Source organism: Mobula hypostoma, chromosome 8 (assembly GCF_963921235.1).
Source record: "Mobula hypostoma chromosome 8, sMobHyp1.1, whole genome shotgun sequence".
NCBI lineage: Eukaryota > Metazoa > Chordata > Chondrichthyes > Myliobatiformes > Myliobatidae > Mobula > Mobula hypostoma.
The window spans coordinates 111,909,158-111,923,618 of record NC_086104.1 but is presented as its reverse complement, the minus strand read 5'-3'; the positions used below and the strand labels follow the sequence as shown (position 1 = coordinate 111,923,618).

Here is a 14,461-nt window from a genome sequence, read left to right as displayed (position 1 = left end):
CAGAGTGGATTGTATTGATACACTAGAGAAATTAGTGTCGAATGCATTGATCTGCTATGGAGATCAGTGGAGAATATATTGTTATGCCTGGGAATCAGTGTTGACTGTATTGATATGCCAAGGAGAGTAGTGTCGAAAGTATTGATATGTGAGGGAGATCAGTGTGGAATGTATTGATGAGCTAGGGAGATCAGTGTTGACTGTAGAATTCATTGATATGCGAGGGATATGAATGTGGATTGTATAGATATGCTAGGGAGATCAGTGTGGAATGTATTGAAATGATTGGGAGATCAGTGTAGAACACATTGATATGCGACGGAGATCAGTGTGGAACGTAGTGATATGCTACGGAGAAGAGTGTGGAATGTATTGATATGCTGGGGATATCAGTGTGGAATGTATTGATCTGCTAGGGAGATCAATGTGGAATGTATTGATATGCTAGGGAGATCAGTGTGGAATGTATTGATACGCGAGGGAGATCAGAGTGGAATGTATCGACATGCTGGGTTGATCTGTGTGGTATGTATTGATATGCAAGGGAGATCATTATCAAATGTATTGATACACTAGGGAGATCTGTGTTCACATTATTCATATGCCAGGGAAATCTGTGTGGAATCTATTGATAAACTGGGGAGATCAGTGTTGAATGTATTAATATGCCAGTGGGATCAGAGTGGAATGTATTGATATGCGAGGGAGATCAGTGTGGAATGTATTTATATGCTAGGGAGATGAGTGTGGAATGTATTGATATGCGAGGGAGATCAGTGTGGAATGTATTTATATGCTAGGGAGATGAGTGTGGAATGTATTGATATGCGAGGGAAATCAGTGTGGAATGTATTTATATGCTAGGGAGATGAGTGTGGAATGTATTGATATGCGAGGGAGATCAGTGTGGAATGTATTTATATGCTAGGGAGATGAGTGTGGAATGTATTGATATGCGAGGGAGATCAGTGTGGAATGTATTTATATGCTAGGGAGATGAGTGTGGAATGTATTGATATGCGAGGGAGATCAGTGTGGAATGTATTTATATGCTAGGGAGATGAGTGTGGAATGTATTGTTATGTGAGGGAGATCAGTGTCGAGTGTACTGATGCGCCAGAGAGATCAGTGTGGAATGTATAGGTATGCCAGGCAGATTAGTGTGGATTGTATTGATATGCCAGGGAGATCAGTTTGAAATATATTGATATGCTTGGGAGATGACAGTGGAATGTTTTGATATGCTAGTGAGACCAGAGTAGAATATATTGATATGCATGGGAGATCTGTGTGGAATGTATTAATATGCCAGGGATATCTTTCGTTTTCAATCTTTTTATTAAGTTTCAAGATTAAAGATCAAAGATCAAGAAGAAAGCATTCTTCTAGGGTGCATCACAACCTGGTATGGAAGTTGTCCCGTCCAAGACCAGAAGATGCTGCAGAAGATCGTGAACATGGTGCAGCACATCACACAAACCAATCTTCCATCCGTGGACTCACTTTACACCGCACGCTGTTGGAGCAGTGCTGCCAGAATAAGCAAGGACACGACCTACCCAGCCAACACACTTTTCTTCCCTCTTCCCTCCAGGAGAAGGCTCAGGAGCTTGAAGACTCGTACGGCCAGATTTGGGAACAGCTTCTTTCCAACTGTGATAAGACTGCTGAACGGATCCTGACCCGGATCTGGGCCGTACCCTCCAAATATCTGGACCTGTATCTCAGTTTTTTTGCACTACCTTACTTTCCATTTTTCTATTTTCTATTTATGATTTATAATTTAAATTTTTAATATTTACTATCGATTTGTAACTCAGGGAGCAGGAGGCGCAGAATCAAATATCGCTATGATGATTGTACGTTCTAGTATCAATTGTTTGGCAATAATGAAGTATAAAGTATAATAAACATAACAATAATAGTAATGATACATAGAGATTGGGATTACAATAATAACAGTAACATGTACAAGCACAGATTCCAAGTAACAAATATAGCTTAACCTCCCAATCTCATAGTAACTGAGCATGTGAAAGATATTTTATAATGAGAGATAGCAGAACCCCCCTAAACTAAAAAAAAAACAAGTAAACTAAGAAAAACAAAGCTTGGGCTGTCATATTACATCGGCTAAAATTATTATTTGTCATTAACTCTGCTCCTCTATACATGAACCAAAAATTACTATAAAGGATTTAGAAAGGGTCAACTTACATCAGATGTAAATGGCCTCCAAGTTTCTTCAAATATAACCGAAGGATCCATATTTTTTTCAAGTTTAGGCATGCTATCGTTTGGGAAAACCATTGAAATGTAGTGGGGGGATTAGAACCTCTCCATTTAAATAAGATAGATATTCTGGCTATGAATGTAACAACTGCAATTGGACAACAGGTTGACAAGGATAAACAACTAGAGTCTATCAGTGGTAGTTCAAAAATTGCAGTAATAGGATGAGGTTGAAAATCAATACGCAGAACTACTGAAATAATATCAAAAATATCTTTTGAATATTTTTCTGCAAGAGGATAAGACCAGAATATATGTGTCAAGGAAGCTACCTCTGAACTATATCTATCACAAACAGGATCTATGTGGCAATAAAAACAAGCTAGTTTATCCTTGGACATATGATCCCGATGAACCACCTTAAGTTGTATCAGGGTGTGTCTGGCACACATTGAGGAAGTATTGACTAATTGAAGAATTTTCTCCCATTTCTCTGTAGATAGATATTTGAAATATCTTTTGGATCGGGACTACAGAGCATCGTGGGAGCTGAATTCTGAAGGAAGGCAGTTTTTTAAAAAACTTCTTCGAGTGCAAGAAGGACGAGACTGCGCAGGCGCGTGACGTACCAGGACAGCGCGGAGAGTTTAAAATGGAGACCACCCTATACAGCGGGCAGCTGTTGGAGCGGGCAACGTGAGTGTAGGGCTTTGGCTTCAACGGGCTTCGGTGGTAAACGGGAAGAGGCAAGAGCGAAGCGTCAACTTTTTTTTTCTGCCCCCCCCCACTTTCGCGAATCGGCCCAGACAGACAGGAACAGCAGGGTTCTCACAGCTAACGGTTTAAAAAGTTCGTCTGTTTGGCGAGGTAAGTGGGTGAGTAGACTTATTTTTCCTGTTTCGTTCCTGTAGAATTAGATAGCATGCCTGTAGGGTTAGTGCTTTGTTCAGGGTGTCAGATGTGGGAATCCTGGGAGTCCTCCAGCCTCCCTGATGGCCACATCTGCGCCAGGTGCTCCGAGATGCAGCTCTTCAGAGACCGTGTTAGGGATCTGGAGCTGCAGCTTGATGACCTACTGCTTATCAGGGAAAGTGAAGAGGTGATAGACAGGAGCTACAGGGAGGTAGTCATCCCTAGGCTACAGGGGTCAGAAAACTGGGTCACTGTCAAGAGAGGGAAGGGAAATGCCCAGATAGTGGAGAGCACACCTGTGGCTGTCCCCCTCAGCAACAAATATCTTGTTCTGGATGCTGTTGAGGGGGATGACCTGATAGGGGACACCCACAGTGACCGGGTCTCTGGCACTGAGCCTGGTGCTGTTGTGCAGGAGAGAAGGGGGGAAGAAGAGGAATGCGGTAGTCATAGGGGATTCCATAGTCAGGGGAACGAGATTCTGTGAGCCTGATGAAGATACCCGCATGGTGAGTTGCCTCTCAGGTGCCAGGGTACGGGATGTTTCGGATTGGGTCCTGAATATTCTGAAGGGGGAGGGTGAGCAGCCAGTTGTCTTGGTACATGTTGGTACCAATGACATAGATAGGACAAAGGAGGAGGTCCTGAAGAGAGATTTCCAGGAGTTAGGAAGGAAGCTGAGAAGCAGGACCTCCAGGGCAGTAAGCTCGGGATTGCCACCTGTACCACGTGCTAGTGAGAGCAAGAATAGTCGGATCAGGTAGATGAATGCGCGGCTGAGAGACTGGTGCAGGGGGCAGGGCTTCAGATTCTTGGATAATTGGGATCTCTTCTGGGGGAGGTATGACCTGTTCAAAAAGGACAGGTTACACTTGAACCCGAAGGGGACCAATATCCTGGCGGGAAAGTTTAATAGAGCTGTTAGAGATGGTTTAAACTAATTTGGCAGGGGGATGGGAACCAGAATGACAGAGCGGAGGATGGGGAAAACAGAAATAAATCTAAGATAGTGAGCAGTAAAGATGTCAGGAAAGACAGGCAGGTGATGGGGCAAATTTGTAGCCATTGGGATGAGTTGCAGTGCAATAAAGTTGCAGTGAAATCAAAGCAAAAAGTATCAAATACTGGTCTTAAGGTGTTGTACTTAAATGCACGCAGCATAAGGAATAAGGTGGATGATCTTGTTGTACAGCTACAGATTGACAGGTATGATATTGTGGCCATCACTGAGACCTGGCTAAAGGATGCATGTCTCTGGGAGCTGAACGTCCAAGGATACACGGTGTATCAGAAGGATAGGAAGGTAGGCAGAGGGGGAGGTGTGGCTTTATTGGTAAGAAATGATATTAAATCACTAGAAAGAGGTGATATAGGATCGGAAGGTGCAGAATCTTTATGGGTTGAGCTAAGAAATCGCAAGGGTAAAAGGACCCTGATGACAGTTATTTATAGGCCTCCAAACAGCTGCAGTGATGTGGACTACAAATTACAACAAGAAATAGAAAAGGCTTGTCAGAAGGGCAGTGTTATGATAATTGTGGGGGATTTTAACATGCGAGTGGATTGGGAAAATCAGGTTGGCACTGGACCTCAAGAGAGAGAATTTGTAGAATGTCTGCGAGATGGCGTTTTAGAACAGCTTGTTGTTGAGCCCACTAGGGGATCGGCTGTACTGGATTAGGTATTGTGTAATGAACCGGAGGTGATTAGAGAGATTGAGGTGAAGGAACCCTGAGGAAGCAGTGATCATAACATGATTGAACTCACTGTGAAATTTGAAAAAGAGAAGCCTAAGTCTGATGTGTCGGTATTTCAGTGGAGTAAAGGAAATTACAGTGGCATGAGAGAGGAACTGGCCAAAGTTGACTGGAAAGAGACACTGGCAGGAAAGACAGCAGAGCAGCAGTAGCTAGAGTTTATGCGAGAAATGAGGAATGTGCAAGACAGGTATATTCCAAAAAAGAAGAAATTTTCGAGTGGAAAAAGGATGCAACCGTAGTTGACAAGAGAAGTCAAAGCCAAAGTTAAAGCAAAAGAGAGGGCATACAAGGAAACAAAAGTTAGTGGGAAGATAGAGGATTAAGAAGTTTTTAAATCCTTAGAAAAGGAAACCAAGAAGGACATTAAGAGAGAAAAGATTAAGCATGAAAGGAAGCTAGCAAATAATATCAAAGAGGATACTAAAAGCTTTTTCAAGTATATAAAGAGCAAAAGACAGGTGAGAGTAGATATAGGACTGATAGAAAATGATGCTGGAGAAATTGTAATGGGAGATGAGGAGATGGCAGAGGAACTGAACAAGTATTTTGCATCAGTCTTCACTGAGGAAGACAGCAGTATACCGGACACTCAAGGGTGGCAGCGAAGAGAAGTGTGCGCAGTCACAATTACGACAGAGAAAGTACTCAGGAAGCTGAATAGGCTAAAGGTAGATTAATCTCCTGGACCAGATGGAATGCACCCTCGTGTTCTGAAGGAAGTAGCTGTGGAGATTGCGGAGGCATTAGCGATGATCTTTCAAAAGTCGATAGATTCTGGCATGGTTCCGGAGGACTGGAAGATTGCAAATGTCACTCCGCTATTTAAGAAGGGGGCAAGGAAGCAAAAAGGAAATTATAGACCTGTTAGCTTGACATCGGTGGTTGGGAAGTTGTTGGAGTCGATTGTCAAGGATGAGGTTACAGAGTACCTGGAGGCATATGACAAGATAGGCAGAACTCAGCATGGTTTCCTTAAAGGAAAATCCTGCCTGACAAACCTATTACAATTTTTTGAGGAAATTACCAGTAGGCTAGACAAGGGAGATGCAGTGGATGTTGTATATTTGGATTTTCAGAAGGCCTTTGACAAGGTGCCACACATGAGGCTACTTAACAAGATAAGAGCCCATGGAATTACGGGAAAGTTACATACGTGGATAGAGCATTGGCTGATTGGCAGGAAACAGAGAGTGGAAATAAAGGGATCCTATTCTGGTTGGCTGCCGGTTACTAGTGGTGTTCCACAGGGGTCCGTGTTGGGGCCGCTTCTTTTTACATTGTACATCAACAATTTGGATTATGGAATAGATGGCTTTGTGGCTAAGTTTGCTGACGATATGAAGATAGGTGGAGGGGCCGGTAGTGCTGAGGAAATGGAGAGTCTGCAGAGAGACTTGGATAGATTGGAAGAATGGGCAGAGAAGTGGCAAATGAAGTACAATGTTGGAAAGTGTATGGTTATGCACTTTGGCAGAAGAAATAAATGGGAGGCTATTATTTAAATGGGGAAAGAATTCAAAGTTCTGAGATGCAATTTAGGAGTCCTCGTACAGGATACCCTTAAGGCTAACCTCCAGGTTGAGTCGGTGGTGAAGAAGGCGAATGCAGTGTTGACATTCATTTCTGGAGGAATAGAGTATAGGAGCAGGGATGTGATGTTGAGGCTCTATAAGGTGCTGGTGAGACCTCACTTGGAGTACTGTGGGCAGTTTTGGTCTTCTTATTTCAGAAAGGATGTGCTGACGTTGGAGAGGGTACAGAGAAGATTCACGAGAATGATTCCGGGAATGAGAGGGTTAACATATGAGGAACGTTTGTCTGCTCTTGGACTGTATTCCTTGGAGTTTAGAAGAATGAGGGGAAACCTCATAGAAACATTTCGAATGTTGAAAGGCATAGACAGAGCGGATGTGGCAAAGTTGTTTCCCATGATGGGGGAGCCTAGTACGAGAGGGCATGACGTCAGGATTGAAGGGCGCCCATTCAGAACAGAAATGTGAAGAAATTTTTTTAGTCAGAGGGTAGTGAATCTATGGAATTTGTTGCCACGGGCAGCAGTGGAGGCCAAGTCATTGGGTGTATTTAAGGCAGAGATTGATAGGTATCTGAGTAGCCAGGGCATCAAAGGTTATGAGGAGGAGGCAGGGGAGTGGGACTAAATGGGAGAATGGATCAGCTCATGATAAAATGGCGGAGCAGACTCGATGGGCCGAATGGCCGACTTCTGCTCCTTTGTCTTATGGTCTTATGCTCTTATGGAAATTCTCTTTCCCACTCATTCTTAATTTTCTCAGATGTACCTCGATGTATTTTTATAATCAGATCATAAACTCTTCCTGATAGGAGTTTAAACCTAAAATTTTTTCTGTAACTTCAATTTGATGCGATATTGGAAAGGTAGATAAAGTAGCGTTCAAAAAGTTTCTCATCTGTAAATATCTGAAAAAGTGTGGTCTAGGCAAATATATTTATTAGATAACTGTTCAAAAGACATAAAACAATCATCGATGAATAAATCACGAAAACATGTTATTCCCTTTGTTTTCCATAGAAGAACAGCTTGATCAATTCTAGACGGTTGAAAAAAAATTAGATATAGTAGAACTTGACAGGATAAATTTGTTCAATCCAAAGAATTTCTGAAATTGAAACCATATTCGTATTGTATGTTTAATTATTGGATTTATCATTTGTTGATTAAATTTAGTAAGTGCAAAGGGAAGTGCAGCTCCTAGAATAGAAGCCAGCGAAAAACCCTGTACAGACGCCCGCTCGAGGTTCATCCATCGTGGACATTGAGTTTCATCCAATTCTTGTGTCCAAAACATTAACTACCGAATGTTAATTGCCCAGTAGTAAAATCTAAGATTCAGCAGAGCCAAACCGCCTTCTTTTTTTGATTTCTGTAAATATTTCTTACTTAACCTGGGTTTTCTATTCTGCCATATATATGAAGAAATTTTAGAATCAATAATATTAAAAAAGATTTATGGATAAAAATTGATACCACCTGAAATAGTATGGAATGTTTTGATATGCTAGGGAGATCAATGTCGAATGTATTGATAAGCCAGGGAGAACAGTGTGGAATGTATTGAAATGCTAGGGAGATCATTGTCGAACATATTGATTTGCCAGGGAGATCAGTGTGGAATGTATTGAAATGCTAGGGAGATCATTGTCGAATGTATTGATGGTCAGGGAGATCAGTATGGATGGTATTGATACGCAAGGGAGATCAGTGCCATATGTGTTGATATACCAGTGAGATCAGTGTTGAACTTCTTGATATGGGACGGAGATCATTGTGAAATATATTGATGTGCCAGGAAGATCAGTGTCGACTGTATTGATATGCTACAGAGATCGGAATGGAATGTATTTATACGCAAAGGAGATATGCGAGGGAGATCAGTGTGGAATGTATTGATATGCTATGGAGATCAGAGTCAAACTGTATTAATATGCTAGGGAGTTCGGTGTTGAATGCATTGATATGCGAGGGAGATCAGAGTCGAATATATAGATACGCTAGGAAGATTTGTGTGGAATGTATTGATATGCAAGGGAGATGAGTGTGGAATGTATTGTTCTGCTTGGGAGATCAGTGAGGAATGTATTGATATGGTAGGGAGATCAGTGTGGAATTTATTGATATGCTGGGGAGATCAGTGTGGAATGCATTGATATGCTACGGAGATCAGTGTCGTGTGTATTCATATGCTAGGGAGATCAGTGTCGAATGCATTGATACTTAGGGAGAACAGTGTGGATTGTATTGATACGACAGGGAGATGAGTGTGGAATGTATTGATATGACAGGGAGATGAGTGTGGAATGTATTGATATGCCAAGGAGATCAGTGTGGATTGTGTTGATACACTGGGGAGATCAGTGTCAAATGTATTGATATACTAGGGAGATCAGTGTGGAATGTATTGATATGCCAGGAAAATCAGTGTCGAATATATTGACATGCTAGGGAGATCAGTGTCGAATATATTGACATGCTAGGGAGATCACTGTGGAATGTATTGATATACCAGGGAGATCAGTGTGGAATGTATTGATATACCAGGGAGATCAGTGTGGAATGTATTGATATACCAGGGAGATCAGTGTGGAATGTATTGATATGACAGGGAGATTAGTGTGGACTATTTTGATCTGCAATGGAGATCAGTGTCGAATGTATTCAATATTCCAGGGAGATTAGGATGGAATGCATTTATATGCTTGTGAGATCAGTGTCGAATGTATTGATATGCTATGGAGATCATTGTGGAATGTATTGATATGACAGGGAGATCAGTGTGGAATATATTGATTTGCGAGGGTAATAAGTGTGGAATATATTGATATGCAAGGGAGAACTGTATTGGATGTTTTGATATGCTAGGGATATCAATGAGAAATGCATTGATATGCCTGGGAGATCACTGTGGAATGTATTGATATGCTAGGTAGATCAGTGTGGAATGTATTTATAGGACAGGGAGATCAGAGTCGAATGTATTGATATGCTAGGGAGATTTCTGTGGAATGTATTGATAAACTTGGGCGATCTGTTTTGAATGTATTGATATGCTCGGGAGATTAGCGTGGAATGTATTGTTATGCCAGGAAGATCACTGTGGAATGTATTGATAAGATAGAGGATCAGTGTCGAATGTATTGATATGACAGGGAGATTAGGGTGGAATGCATTGATATGCGAGGGAGATCAGTTGGGAGTGTATTGATGCGCGAGGGAGATCAGTGTGGAAAGTATTGATATGCTACGGAGATGAGTGTGGAAGGTATCGAAATGGTAGTAAGATCAGTGTGCAATATACTGATATGCGAGGGACATCTGTGTTGAATGTATTGATATGCTAGCGAGATCAGTGTGGAATGCATTGATAGGCCAGGGAGATTTGTGTGGAATGTATTGATTTGCTAGGGAGATCAGTGTGGAGCGTATTGAAACGCCAGGAAGATCAGCGTCGAATGTATTGATATGTCAGTGCGATCAGTGTAGAATGTATTGAAATGGTATTAAGATCAGTGTGGAATATACTCATATGCGAGGGAGATTTGTGTCAAGTGTATTTATATGCTAGGGAGATCAGTGTGAAATGTATTGATAGGCCAGGGAGATCTGTGTGGAAAGTACTGATATGCTATGCAGATCAGTGTGGAATGTATTGATATGCCAGGGAGATTAGTGTCAAATGTATTGATATACTAGCGAGATTAGAGTGGAATGTATTGATATGCCAGGAAAATCAGTGTCGAATATATTGACATGCTAGGGAGATCAGTGTGGAATGTATTGATATGACAGGGAGATTATGTGTGGAACGTGTTGATCTACAATGGAGATCAGTGTCGAGTGTATTCATATTCCGGGGAGATTAGGGTGGAATGCATTGATATGCTTGGGAGATCAGTGTGGAATGTATTGATATGACAGGGAGATTATGTGTGGAACGTGTTGATCTACAATGGAGATCAGTGTCGAGTGTATTCATATTCCGGGGAGATTAGGGTGGAATGCATTGATATGCTTGGGAGATCAGTGTGGAATGTATTGCCATGCAATGGAGAACAGCATGGAATGTATTGATATGCTATGGAGATCATTGTGGAATGTGTCAATATGCCAGGGACATCAGTGTGGATTGTATTGATATGTTAGGATGATCATTGTGGATTGTATTGATATGCTATGGAGATCAGTGTGGAATGTATTGATATGCTACGGAGATCAGTGTCAACTGTCCTGATATAGTAGGGAGATCGGTGTAGAATATATTGATATGCTGGGGAGATCAGTGTAGAATGGTATTAAGATCAGTGTGGAATATACTGATATGCGAGGAATGTATTGAAACGCTAGGAAGATCAGTATCAAATGTATTGATAAGCTAGGGAGATCAGCGTCAAATGTATTGATACACCAGGGAGATTAGTGTGGAATGTATTGATATCCCATGGAGATCAGTGTGGAATGTATTGATATGCTATGGAGATCTGTGTGGAATATATTGATATGACAGGGACATTAGTGTGGAACGTTTGAATCTGCAATGGAGATCAGCTTCGAATGTATTGATATGCGAGGGAGACAAGTGTGGAATATATTGACATGCTAGGGAGATCAGTGTGGAAAGTATTGATATGCTAGGGATATGTGTGGAATGTTTTGATATGCTGGGGAGATCAGTATCAAATGTATTGATATGTTAGGGGGATCAGTGTTAAATGTTTTGATATGCTGGAGCAATCAGTGTGTAATGTATTGATATGCCAGGGAGATCAGTGTGGAATGTATTGATATACTATGGAGATCAGTGTCTAATGTATTTATATACTAGGGAGATCAGTGTAGAATGTATTGATATGCCAGGGAGATCTGTGTTGACTGTATTGATATGGTAGAGTGATTTGTGTGCAATGTATTTATATGCCAGGGAGATCAGTGTCGACTGTCCTGATATAGTATGGAGATCAGTGTAGAATGTATTGATATGACAGGGAGATCAGTTTTGAATGTATTGGTATGCTAAGGAGATGACTGTGGAATGTATTGATATGCTTGGGAGATCTGTGTTGACTGTATTGATATGCTAGGGAGATCGGTGTGGAAGGTGTTGATATGTTAGGGAGATCCCTGTCGAATGTATTGATATGGTAGGGAGACCAGAGTAATTGCATTGATATGCGAGGGAGATCAGAGTCGAATGTATTGATATGCCAGGGAGATCTGTGTGGAATGTATTGATATGCTGGGGAGATGAGTGTGGAATGTATTGATATGCCAGGGAGATCAGTGTGGAATGTATTGAAATGCTAGGGAGATCATTGTCGAATGTATTGATGGTCAGGGAGATCAGTATGGATGGTATTGATACGCAAGGGAGATCAGTGCCATATGTGTTGATATACCAGTGAGATCAGTGTTGAACTTCTTGATATGGGACGGAGATCATTGTGAAATATATTGATGTGCCAGGAAGATCAGTGTCGACTGTATTGATATGCTACAGAGATCGGAATGGAATGTATTTATACGCAAAGGAGATATGCGAGGGAGATCAGTGTGGAATGTATTGATATGCTATGGAGATCAGAGTCAAACTGTATTAATATGCTAGGGAGTTCGGTGTTGAATGCATTGATATGCGAGGGAGATCAGAGTCGAATATATAGATACGCTAGGAAGATTTGTGTGGAATGTATTGATATGCAAGGGAGATGAGTGTGGAATGTATTGTTCTGCTTGGGAGATCAGTGAGGAATGTATTGATATGGTAGGGAGATCAGTGTGGAATTTATTGATATGCTGGGGAGATCAGTGTGGAATGCATTGATATGCTACGGAGATCAGTGTCGTGTGTATTCATATGCTAGGGAGATCAGTGTCGAATGCATTGATACTTAGGGAGAACAGTGTGGATTGTATTGATACGACAGGGAGATGAGTGTGGAATGTATTGATATGACAGGGAGATGAGTGTGGAATGTATTGATATGCCAAGGAGATCAGTGTGGATTGTGTTGATACACTGGGGAGATCAGTGTCAAATGTATTGATATACTAGGGAGATCAGTGTGGAATGTATTGATATGCCAGGAAAATCAGTGTCGAATATATTGACATGCTAGGGAGATCAGTGTCGAATATATTGACATGCTAGGGAGATCACTGTGGAATGTATTGATATACCAGGGAGATCAGTGTGGAATGTATTGATATACCAGGGAGATCAGTGTGGAATGTATTGATATACCAGGGAGATCAGTGTGGAATGTATTGATATGACAGGGAGATTAGTGTGGACTATTTTGATCTGCAATGGAGATCAGTGTCGAATGTATTCAATATTCCAGGGAGATTAGGATGGAATGCATTTATATGCTTGTGAGATCAGTGTCGAATGTATTGATATGCTATGGAGATCATTGTGGAATGTATTGATATGACAGGGAGATCAGTGTGGAATATATTGATTTGCGAGGGTAATAAGTGTGGAATATATTGATATGCAAGGGAGAACTGTATTGGATGTTTTGATATGCTAGGGATATCAATGAGAAATGCATTGATATGCCTGGGAGATCACTGTGGAATGTATTGATATGCTAGGTAGATCAGTGTGGAATGTATTTATAGGACAGGGAGATCAGAGTCGAATGTATTGATATGCTAGGGAGATTTCTGTGGAATGTATTGATAAACTTGGGCGATCTGTTTTGAATGTATTGATATGCTCGGGAGATTAGCGTGGAATGTATTGTTATGCCAGGAAGATCACTGTGGAATGTATTGATAAGATAGAGGATCAGTGTCGAATGTATTGATATGACAGGGAGATTAGGGTGGAATGCATTGATATGCGAGGGAGATCAGTTGGGAGTGTATTGATGCGCGAGGGAGATCAGTGTGGAAAGTATTGATATGCTACGGAGATGAGTGTGGAAGGTATCGAAATGGTAGTAAGATCAGTGTGCAATATACTGATATGCGAGGGACATCTGTGTTGAATGTATTGATATGCTAGCGAGATCAGTGTGGAATGCATTGATAGGCCAGGGAGATTTGTGTGGAATGTATTGATTTGCTAGGGAGATCAGTGTGGAGCGTATTGAAACGCCAGGAAGATCAGCGTCGAATGTATTGATATGTCAGTGCGATCAGTGTAGAATGTATTGAAATGGTATTAAGATCAGTGTGGAATATACTCATATGCGAGGGAGATTTGTGTCAAGTGTATTTATATGCTAGGGAGATCAGTGTGAAATGTATTGATAGGCCAGGGAGATCTGTGTGGAAAGTACTGATATGCTATGCAGATCAGTGTGGAATGTATTGATATGCCAGGGAGATTAGTGTCAAATGTATTGATATACTAGCGAGATTAGAGTGGAATGTATTGATATGCCAGGAAAATCAGTGTCGAATATATTGACATGCTAGGGAGATCAGTGTGGAATGTATTGATATGACAGGGAGATTATGTGTGGAACGTGTTGATCTACAATGGAGATCAGTGTCGAGTGTATTCATATTCCGGGGAGATTAGGGTGGAATGCATTGATATGCTTGGGAGATCAGTGTGGAATGTATTGATATGACAGGGAGATTATGTGTGGAACGTGTTGATCTACAATGGAGATCAGTGTCGAGTGTATTCATATTCCGGGGAGATTAGGGTGGAATGCATTGATATGCTTGGGAGATCAGTGTGGAATGTATTGCCATGCAATGGAGAACAGCATGGAATGTATTGATATGCTATGGAGATCATTGTGGAATGTGTCAATATGCCAGGGACATCAGTGTGGATTGTATTGATATGTTAGGATGATCATTGTGGATTGTATTGATATGCTATGGAGATCAGTGTGGAATGTATTGATATGCTACGGAGATCAGTGTCAACTGTCCTGATATAGTAGGGAGATCGGTGTAGAATATATTGATATGCTGGGGAGATCAGTGTAGAATGGTATTAAGATCAGTGTGGAATATACTGATATGCGAGGAATGTATTGAAACGCTAGGAAGATCA

The 14,461-nt window shown here is 41.3% G+C and overlaps 1 long non-coding RNA gene across 5 annotated transcripts in view; it reads left to right on the top strand.

Moving 5' to 3' along the window:
- Positions 1–14,461, top strand: part of LOC134350848 (uncharacterized) — a 265,808-nt gene that overhangs the window by 15,032 nt on the left and 236,315 nt on the right. For 4 of the 5 annotated variants that reach the window (XR_010019001.1, XR_010018997.1, XR_010018998.1 and 1 more), the window contains exon 2: positions 2,732–3,099. This is a non-coding gene — a long non-coding RNA (uncharacterized LOC134350848). Of the gene's footprint in view, positions 1–2,731; positions 3,108–14,461 lie in introns of all 5 variants that reach the window. The other variant, XR_010019000.1, reaches the window with a different exon arrangement.